An 11,106-nucleotide genomic window follows, 5' to 3' on the forward strand; every position below is an offset into this window, starting at 1 on the left:
AACCAGTCCTATGGAGGAGGACGTGGTAACTCTAGAGGCAGGGGGAGCCAAAGAGGTCGTGGTGGATGGCAAAGAGGTCAAAATGCAAACAGTAATGTTGAATGCTACTACTGTGGTAAAATGGGTCATATGGCTAAAGACTGCTATAAAAAGCAGAATGACATCATGAATGGAAAACTGCAACAAGGGAATTATGCATCTTCTAGCAGACAGGGTGATGACAGAAATGAGCATTTGTTCATGGTGCAGCACATGAACAATTCTGTGACAAGTGCAGAAAAAAGCAATGATGTATGGTATGTTGACTCAGGTGCATCAAACCACATGACAGGTCATGCAGAATGGATGGAGGATGCAAGGAAAATGGAAAAACCAGGATTTGTGGAGACTGGTGATGATACTGCACATCCTCTTGTGCAGATTGGAAAAATTCCCTTGTCTATGCAGTATGGGAAAAAGAAATACCTGTCTGATGTATTTCATGTCCCGAATATCACCAAGAATCTGGTTTCTGTCGGTCAAATGGTTGAGCAGGGCTTGCAGGTCAGATTTAATCCTCATGGATGCTTTGTTGAGGATATGAAAAATAAAGGTCGCTTGATAGCAAAAGGAAAGAAGAAGGGCAGAATGTTTACGTTGGATGCAGACATGTCTGAATTGAGTGCAGCAATGTTTGCACATGGGACTGGTGTAGTTGCAGATATTGATATCTGGCATAAACGCATTGGTCATGTTAATGTACAGCGACTTAAATCAATGCAGGCCCAAAATATTGTTGCAGGATTGCCAAAATTCAAGGTTGCAGAAATGCATAAGGTATGTGAAGCCTGTCAGTTTGGAAAACAGGCAAGGAAACCATTTCCTAGACATGTTCAAGAGAGTGAGAAGCCATTGGAATTAATCCACTCTGATGTATGGACTACTAAAGCTGCATCTCTTGGAGGCTGTCATTATTTTGTCAGTTTTATTGATGACTATAGCAGAAAAATTTGGGTGTATTTTATGAAAAAGAAAAGTGAAGTTTTTGGGCATTTCAAAACCCTTAAAGCTATGGCTGAAAAAGAAACAGGTCTGCAAATAAAATGCCTGAGGTCAGATGGAGGGGGAGAGTACCTCTCAAATGAGTTTGCAAGGTTCTTGCAGGAGCATGGCATAAAGCAGCAATATTCATGCAGTCATACCCCACAGCAAAATGGAATTGCAGAAAGAAAAAATAGACATATTGGAGAGGTGTCTCGTGCCATGCTCAATGAAAAAGACTTGCCAGATTTTTATTGGGCTGAAGCAGTTGCTACAGCGGTCTACATAATGAACAGGACTCCCACTGCAGCAATACACGGAATGACTCCAGAGGAGAGGTATACTGGTAGGAAACCAGATATTTCTCATTTGAAAATTTTTGGTTGCATTGCCTATGTACATGTGCCAGATGAGTTGAGATCCAAGTTGGATCCAAAAGCTGAGAAGTGCATCTTTATTGGTTACTCTCTGCAGCAAAAAGGGTATAGATGCTATAACCCTTCTACTCGTAAGTTTACAGTGAGCAGAGATGTTGTTTTTGATGAGATGAGTAGCTGGTATAAACCAGTAAATGTGATTGATGATGTAGATGCACAAAATGGTAATGCTGCACAGAATGCACAGCAGCAGTCACAAAATATTAGTGGACCTGGAGCATCCTCTAGCAGTGGTTCACATTCTTCGCCATGGACAGGCAGATTGAGATCAGGAGAATCTTCTCAAAGTAATACAGATAGTGGTATGCAGGTATCACGAAAAGGAAAAGAGAAGGTTGATCAGCCCATGTTTGATGTGAATGCAGGTCACTCTTATGTGGATGGTGAATCCAGTGGCTCAGAACAGAGCATTGATGATGAGTTGGGTATTCCTTCTATTGTTACACCTGGAGTAAGGAAGACCAGGGATGTTTTGAGAGCACCTGGGAGTGAACCCACTTTGCGCAGGTCTACCAGAGTTAGGTATCCTGTGGATAGGCTGAAATATGATGGATTTACAGCCATTCACTATGCATATATGGTCAAGGTGATACAGGAACCAGAACCCACTTCTTTTGAGCAAGCCATGGGAAAAGAAAAATGGGAGAAAGCCATGGATGAAGAAATGGATGCCTTGGAAGCAAACGCTACATGGGAATTGGTACCTTTGCCTAAAGGTAAGAATGCAATTGGCTGTAAGTGGGTTTATAAGGTGAAGCACAATGCTGATGGTTCTGTGAACAGATACAAGGCAAGATTAGTAGTCAAGGGGTATGCACAAACATATGGCATTGACTATGAAGAAACATTCAGTCCGGTTGCAAGGATGGCAACCGTAAGAGCAGTCATTGCTATGGCTGCATCAAAGGGATGGTCTTTACATCAGATGGATGTAAAGAATGCCTTCTTGCATGGTGATTTACAAGAAGAGGTCTATATGGAGCAGCCACCAGGTTATGTGCATGCTGTTCATCCTGAGTTTGTTTGCAGGTTGAAGAAAGCCTTGTATGGCTTGAAGCAAGCACCTAGAGCATGGTCTGACAAGATAGGACAGTATCTTGTCACTATTGGCTTTCAGATTTCCAAGGCAGATTTCTCACTTTATGTGAGAAAAACAGAGAAAGGTATTATGCTACTTGTCATTTATGTTGACGATTTGATTATGACAGGTGACAGTGATGAAGATATCCTTCATGTGAAAATGCTATTGAAGCAGAAGTTTGAGATGAAGGATTTGGGAGAGCTGCGTTATTTCTTGGGCATTGAGGTGATTAGATCACCAAGTGGGATACAGCTCTTGCAGAGGCAGTATGGATTGGACATGCTGTCCAAATATGGGATGACAGGCTGTAAGCCTATTTCAGTTCCTTTGGAGCAGAATGTGAAGCTGAGCACAGATGCAGGTGAGCTTCTGGAAGACCCTACTATGTACAGACGCATAGTAGGAAGCTTGATTTATATGACTATTACCAGGCCAGATTTGAGCTATGTTGTTGGATTGGTAAGTCAGTTTATGCAGGCTCCAAGGAAACCGCATTTGGATGTGGCTAGATGCATACTCAGGTATGTGAAGTCTACATTGCAATATGGACTATTTTATGAGACTGGGGTTCAGATACAGTTGCATGGATACACCGATGCTGATTGGGCTGGTAGTATTTCTGATAGACGATCTACCAGTGGATATGTGTTCTCTTTTGGGAGTGCTGCAGTCACTTGGAGCAGCAAGAAACAGCCTACAGTTGCCTTGTCGAGCACAGAGGCTGAGTACAGGGGTGCAGCAATGGCTGCATGTGAGGTAGCTTGGTTGCATAAGCTACTTTATGATATGCATCAGTCTACAGATGGGCCAGTTGTCATTTATTGTGACAACATGAGTAGTATACACTTGGCAAATAACCCAGTCTATCATGCTAGAACAAAGCACATTGAGGTGCATTATCACTATGTGCGAGAGAGGGTTTTACTAGGTCTTATTGATCTAGTTTATGTCAGCACAGAGGATCAGGTAGCTGACATATTCACGAAGGCATTGGGCGCAGAGAAGCTGTGCAAGTTCAGAGACCTGCTTGGTGTGCAGGAATTGGGATTGAGCTCGAGGGGGAGTGTTGAGATATCGAGCTCCACTCGTGATACGCCAGGGTGACCGTTGTGTATTTATGTCACCGACTTGTCAGTTGCAGATGCGGTTGGTACACCGCCCCTGAATAATAGCTACATGATAGCTATCCTTATCTACTCTAGTTCGTGGCTCAGTTAGTATGCCACCTTAGTTAGTTGAGTTTGGTTTGAGACCCATATCTAGGGTTCTTCTATTTTCTTTGTATGTGAGTTCTTTTGGCTTCCACAACTAAGAAGAGGAAAACTGTTTTCAGCCTCCACCCTTGTGTGTATTCCCCCATTGTGCAAGCAAGAAAGCTACAAGTGAGACTCCTTCCTTCTCTCCCACAATCTTGACATTACTGCCTCTTCACTTGATGCTACTCAATTGCTAGATATTCGCTACTCTTCTTACCCTCAATGTTGGCTTCTTGATTTGGGGGCTCCCTTTTATGTTACCCCACATCATCATTGGTTTTATACCTACCGCACTATTATAAGTTTAGTTAGACTAGGTGATGATCACGTATATGATATTGTTGACATATGTGATGTGAGATTACAGTTTGATACTCGTGCTTCATTTGTGCTGCATGATGTACGTCATGTTTGGCTTTGACTAAAAACCTTATCTTAGTTGGAAAATTAAATTATGATAGCTATCAAGTATCGTATATCTTCTAGTGGTCCTATATGAAAGCTTACATGTGGCAATAATCATTTTTACTAGAGATGTGAAGGTTGATATGATAGCCTATATACCTTGCTTGTATCTAGATCTATTGATCATGTTTTGGTTGTAACTAATCTTCCACATGTATCTCTTTGGCATCAACATCTTGGGCATGTGTCCCTTAAAGTAATGAAAGTCTTGGCTTATTTGTAGCATTTATCACTTCTTGTCTACTCATGTTCTAATTCATGTGATTAGTGTTAATACAACAGGTAGACTCGTAACTCGCATGAAAATTCTAGTTCTACATGCATGGATCAGTCACACTGGCTCTAGTGCATTTAGATGTTTGTGGTCCCATGGCCTATTGGTCATTACATAGTACAAAGTATTTTATTGCATTCCTTGATGATTTAGCGCATAAGGTCTAGACCTATCCCATAAAAAAGTAAAAGTTAGAAGTTTTGCATATGTTTAAGTAGTTTCTTACTATGGTTGAGAACTAGTCTAGGCATAGATTGAAATGTCTATGTTCTAACAATTGGGGTGAATGTCTCTAAGGCATTTGAGCAGTTTTGTGATGAGATGGGTATTAAGTGTTGGTTGATTGCCCCTTACATCCCATCCCAATATGATGTTGCCAAGTGCATGAATAGGACTATTCAGGACAAAATCCATAGTATGCTTAGTTAAGCCAGCTAACCACAACATTTTGGGGTTGAGGCAATTACTAATGCAATTTATCTTATTAATAGATCCCCATGCACTGTTGTTGGTGATAGATTTGTAGAGGAGGTATGATCTAGTAAACCTCCCATATATGCACACTTGTGAGTCTTTGGATGTGAAGCTTTATGTCGTATTGTCAAATATGTAAACACAAGTTGGATATCAAAAGTCTATCAAATGCATCTTTCTTGGATATGGTGATGCAAATGAGATGGGCCTATCAGTTCAGTTGGATAGCACCTACATTGTGTGTGCTCTTCTCTCCCGCATCTTCCTCTTCTCCTTCTCCACTGCCATTGCATCCCCTTCAATTGGTATCAGAGTGGGTCTTCAAGAGCTCATCCCAGCCTTCCACACGAGGTATGAGATCTTCATTCTCACTCAGTTTTCAGCTCAACAGGGCTTTCACAGGTTGTGGACAGCCATAGCTCACACCTCTTGGAGCTTCCTTCACCTGGATCTTACTTACAGCCTATCAAGGCTTGCTAAGGCTTGGTGTAGGCCTTCTTTGGCTCCCATTTGTGCCCCCTTTGGGCCCCATTGTTGACATGTGGGACAGCAGACCCCCCAGCCAACTCATGTTTTTTTTGCGCATGTTTCAAAATCTGGCCCAAAAATCACTCTTTTTGTCATATCTCGGGCATTCGGAACCCGATTCAAGCAAGGTAAGAGTCTAAGTTGGGGTTTTGGCATGCTTGGACGCGATGTGATGTCAAATTTGCCAAATTCTGATGACAGAATATTCTATAACAGATTTCAGGTCTAAGACAGCATGTATTTGTATGCCTATGGCTTACGATGCTTCTACTGATGTCTATTGATACCGGATCACTTGTGGATGTTATGCCTCTTATGTGAGACACATTTGGAGCTGATTTAGCTCAGCCATTGAATGTTTTGAACAATCGCAGATCTGTCCAAAATAGGGCAGCCACCTGTTACTTCAATTTTATGCTTACAGGTCTTGGCATTTGATGCTCGATTATGCCCAGTTGGTGCCTATACATACGGGAATGTATGCCTATGGATTTGAGCTTGGATTGAGAACTGATTTGCTCAGTTTACAAAGGTTATATGCTATTAGAAACTTCAGGACTGGAGCTATTTATGCTACATTTGGGTTATGCCTATTGGTCACGGGGTGCTCCCAGCTACTCAATATGATGTCATGATGTATTTGGACTATACAACATGTCTTGTTTATGCTCCGGAATGCTTTTGAGCTCAGATTAGAGCTCGATTTGGATTTGACTGTCACTTCTTTGCAGCTGGCATTTCATCTATGACATGGTTTATACCTAGGCTACCCAGTACGGGTTATGATGACTTGGTGAATGCTTTATGCTTTGGCTGTGGATGGCAGTTGTTTGAGCTCATCTCGACATTCATTTGAGTATTCCCTTGAGCAGCTGGACATTGAATTAGCTTTTTCCATTACGACTTGGCGTTTTCCGTTACGACCTTGGATGCTATATGGGATTTGATGCTCCGATTATGGATCTTGGCTATTACTTGGATGCACTTACAAGTATTGAGCAGTGAGCTGCTCCCTTGTTTTGGCAGTTTCCTATTGAGTTGTGATTGCTCGTTTGCATTTGATATGCAGGATAATTACTAATTAGTGGACTTGGATAGTGCTTGGGATTTACAGTTATGGCTTTCTTGCTCCTTTGTTGTCTAGCTTCTATTCTAGTTGGGCTCCTGTTGCTTGTCCATGTTAGAGAGCAGATGCTATGTATGCTTACCCGTCTATGCACATGGTCTACTGTTGTATACCTTACAAAGCCACTTATTTGGATGTTGTTGTATAGATGTTTGGGCTTCACGTGGAGCTTGACTCTTGCAGGATGCTTTGCCACTTGTCGGTCTTTACTTGACTTGGATGTTCCTTGGTGGCATGATGTATTGCAAAGCTATGCATATGCATATGGTTATGGGCTGATTTCATGGCTGAATATCATATGCTCTTATGATAGATGTCTTATGCTTTACTGTACTATGGTTGGTTATGTCGTGCAATTGGCTATGACTCTTCTTCATGTGGGAGCTTTTGCATCCTTGATTGATGCCTTTATGTCCTCCCATCCATTGAGGTTTCATGAGCATTTGCAGCATGCTTCTACCACTGATGTACTAGAAGATGATTGTCTTTATGAGTAGGTTCCCTATGTTGGGATAGGCTTCGACTGCTTGAGCTCCGTGGATGCTATGGATAGCCCTATTCATGATGACTTGGATTCCTTGTTATCTTCTACAGGTTCTTTCACTTCAGATGTTGTTTGCTTCCATTGTGGGAATCTTGGGCATGTTCAAAGAAAATGCTTTAGACTGATTAGATAGTAGCAGAGACAGAGACGAACTTGACATGAGTAGAGGGTCAGCGATGCAACAAGTATTACCACTCTTTCTAGTGGTGAGGTACATGCAGTTACCCATGATGATGCAGTTGAGCATGTCCTCCTGTCATCTAGTTTCCCTACAACTTACTTGCTCAATGATCAAGTCCATGCCTTTGATTGGCTTTTCGACTCTATGGCATCTTGTCATGTTACCCCTCATACAGCATGGTTCTCTTCTTATAGGGAGGTTGATGGATGTATTGACCTAGGCCTTGAGCAAACTTATGCTATTGTTGGTACAGGGAACATACACCTAGCTTTGCCTAATGGGACTTCTCTTATGCTCAGGGATATTCTACATGTTCCAATGCTCAGTAAGAGCCTGATTTCTCTCAGTCAGTTGCATGATGCAGGTTACTCTATTTCTCTTCAGGATAGGTCATGGAAGATCTGTCATGTTGCTTGGTTTTGGCTAGAGGTTCTCGAGTTGGTTCTCATTACCCAGTGCATGTCTCTCATGTGGGAGATTCTATGGTCGTAGTTATCCGAATACCACATGCATTGTTATAGCATTATTTCCTAGGCCATATGCACCACAGAGAGATGGAGATATTGTCTCGTTTCAGACTCATTGTTGCCTCCTATGTCACTTACAGATCTTGATGCTTGCCCTGATTGTACTCTTGGTCCTTACAGAGCCCCCTTGGATTATGGGGATCGTATGAGGCATGCTCCTCTAGATCTTGTCGATTGTGTAGTATATGGACCTATGCCTTCCCAATCACTTGGTGGAGTGTCATACTTTATGACCTTTTTTGATCATGCTATCCATCGTGTTTGGGCTTTTCCCTTGGTGCAGATTGAGGATTCTGTAATTATGCTTGACAGGTTTATGGATTCTGCTGGTAGCAGGCCTAGGTGCTTGTAGATGGATTATGAGAGTCATGCTCTCTCTCCTAGCTTTTGGACCTATTGTCAGTAGTATGGCATTGATTTCTTATGCCCACGGTATTATGGGATTGCTCGTGGCATATGTCTAACCTTACAGGCAAAGGTTTCTTCTATGCTTACCACAGCTGCGTTGTCTTATGGCTGTTGGGCTGAGGCCCTTATGACAGCAGTCTATTTGGTTAACAGGATGTCGTGCTTGACCTTGGATGGTATTACACCCCATGAGGCATGGAGTGGCATGCAACCCTCCTATGATTACTTGAGGATGTTTGGCTGCCAAGCATCTGTACGTATGCCACATGAGCCTATGTCACGTAGATGTATCCTCCTTGGTTATGGAGATGGTGACTTTAAGGCCTATAGATTATGGGATTTGGATGCCCAGCAGGTCATATGTAGCCATCATGTTGTCTTCTATGAAATGTAGACACCTCTTAGACCTCTTGATGAGCATTCAGTATGCTTTATGGCTGATTTTACAGTAGCTACAGTGCCATTATAGCAAGCTATTTATGTTGAAAATTAGGCACTTATTGGCCCAGATGACATAGCTGTGCATAGCAATCAGGGTCAGGATGTTGGTGGTCAGTTGCTAGACCCCTTGCAGGCTCATGAGAGCCATTTTCTTGTAGTTTTGTAGGCTAGACAACCAGACATAAGTCAGTCTTCCGCTTCGCTGAGGCCACATGTAGTCTTGAGACCCCGTTGGACGAGTGTCCGGGATGTTGGCCCTCTTTCAGTGATTGACTCTGGAGAGTTTGACTGCTCTCCGTTGTCTTATTTGTGCCACGCTGATGCTATGCATGACTCTGATGCTTTACAGCGGTGCACTTATGAGTTGTGCTTGCTTCATGAGAAGCATTCTTGGATTGCTCCGTTGTATGGAGCTGCATGATCGCTTATCTCCTGGATGTCATGCACTCGGGGATGCTTGACTCTTCTTCTACAGAGGTTCCCGACACTTCTTGCACAGCTCACTTTCCAATTGGGCATTGGGTGAGATGTTATGATTCCTCACCTTGTCTTTTTCTTTTATTTTCTTTGTTCTCACTCCCCAACCACATTGGCCTTTTAGTGGGAGGTTGTTGGGGTAAAAGGCCTCTGGGCCTACCCGTGTATACTGTGACTGCCCATTCTTTATTTATATATAATATGATAGTGCAATAAGGCTGTTAGTTCAGTTGGATAGCACCTACATTGTGTGTGCTCTTCTCTCCTGCATCTTCCTCTTCTCCTTCTCCACTGCCATTGCATCCCCTTTAGGCTACATAGACTCTAATTATGCAAGATATGCAAAAAGTAGAAAGTCCATGGCTATGGCTATGTGTTGAATACATTACAGCACTGAGGCTTGTTAGGCCATTTGTTTATGGACCTTGCTATAGCTATGACTTTTATGTTGTGTTCGGACTCTATGAATGTCATCTAGTTGGCATGTCATCTAATCTTCCATGCAAAGTCCAAGCACATTAAGGTCTATTATCACTTCATCAGAGAGGTGATTGAGGATAAGAAAATAGAGCTTGTCTAATGAGAATCCAATAGATCTACTCAATAAAAGTCTGGACACTATGCCTTCCTTAGGAAGTTGATGGGTGTAGAATGAGATGACATCTATTTCTCATCCTATTGTACTTATATATACACACTGTAATTTGTCACTTTTTTCTTATTTTCTCCGCACTCAAGCACACTCACTTGAAGCAAGGCAACACCCCTATAGGCATCTACACACATCGGATGGCTCATAGAGCCTCTAGACTTCAAAAATTGTGGCTTAGCCACCTAGGGAGTGACCTCGAACAAAGCCTCTCAAACCACCCATCTGAGACATCTTAAAGGACCCAACCAAACTAGTTAGAGTGACCACCACCTGAGGGAGTGGACAAGAAAGTGTGTTGCATCACATTGTTTTTGTTAGTCACACACTGCATGAATAATCACTTAAAGTGCATTGAGAAAGAAAAAAACCTAATTTCACATTGCACATGAAAAGAAGCACCCCAAGAACACTTGAGCACACTCAAATTTGAGGACTAGCTAAACTAATAAGGAACTCACATGCAAGATAAGTGACCTAAATGAATCCACTAATAGGAGATGACCCTCAAATCTCAAACGTGTGGCCAAGGCTACCAAAGTATCAAAAGAAAGCGTCTTAAAGAGAGAAGATTGACATGATTAGGGACTCAACCTTACTTGAGTTTATTTGTTTAATCAATAGTCTAGTGGACCAATAGGCTGATAAGATGATGTCAGGACCAAGCTTCAATCATGAAAATGACCAACTTGACTTGAGAGATCCTCCAATCAATATCTACCAGATGTTCAAATGATAAAATTTACAAACCAAGATGGAGCATCATGTTAGGCTACTGGCCAAGAAGGCACTACATGGTATAGCTGCTTACAACCAAGAACAACAAGCTCAAAGATTGAGTCACAAAATAGAAATGTGAGAGATCCAACGAGTTTTAACACTTGCCAATTGGAATAGGGCAGGACCCAATGCAGAGAGGAAAATAGCACTAGAAGTCAATCTCACATTGAGCGAGCTTCTCATGAAGCAACTCATAAAAAATGTGGTTGTAGAGTAGAGTGGAGTGGCCCTAGAAACTTCATTGCTAGCAGAACTAGGAATCACTCCAAATTTGAAGATCCAAATGAATATACCCATAGTTTCCAAGCAACTCAAAAAGTTTCGTAGAGCAGTTTGAGCAAGTGTGCAAGGTGAATGGCCTAACAAACCCTGCTCAACGTGCTCAAGCTTTTGGTCTTTGTCTTGGAGATAAAGGACAAACGTGGTGCATTATTCTGG

The sequence above is a fragment of the Lygodium microphyllum genome, chromosome 25 (genome assembly GCF_053477565.2).
Source record: "Lygodium microphyllum isolate KBCC chromosome 25, Lygodium_microphyllum_v1.1.10, whole genome shotgun sequence".
Lineage (NCBI taxonomy): Eukaryota > Viridiplantae > Streptophyta > Polypodiopsida > Schizaeales > Lygodiaceae > Lygodium > Lygodium microphyllum.